Consider the following 221-nt stretch of genomic DNA (forward strand, 5'->3'; position numbering starts at 1 on the left):
ACCCAAGGAGCTAAAGGGATCTGCAACCCCATAGGTGGAACAACAATATGAACTAACTAACAATATGGCCATCAGTGGAAAGAGAGGCCCATTGTTCGTGCAAACTTTATATGCCCCAGTACAGGGGAACGCCATGGCCAAGAAGTGAGAGTGGGTGGGTGGGGGAGTGGGTGGGGGAGAGTGTGGGGGACTTTTGGGATAGTATTGGAAATGTAAATGAA

The sequence above is a fragment of the Mus caroli genome, unplaced genomic scaffold (assembly GCF_900094665.2).
Source record: "Mus caroli unplaced genomic scaffold, CAROLI_EIJ_v1.1 scaffold_12720_1, whole genome shotgun sequence".
Lineage (NCBI taxonomy): Eukaryota > Metazoa > Chordata > Mammalia > Rodentia > Muridae > Mus > Mus caroli.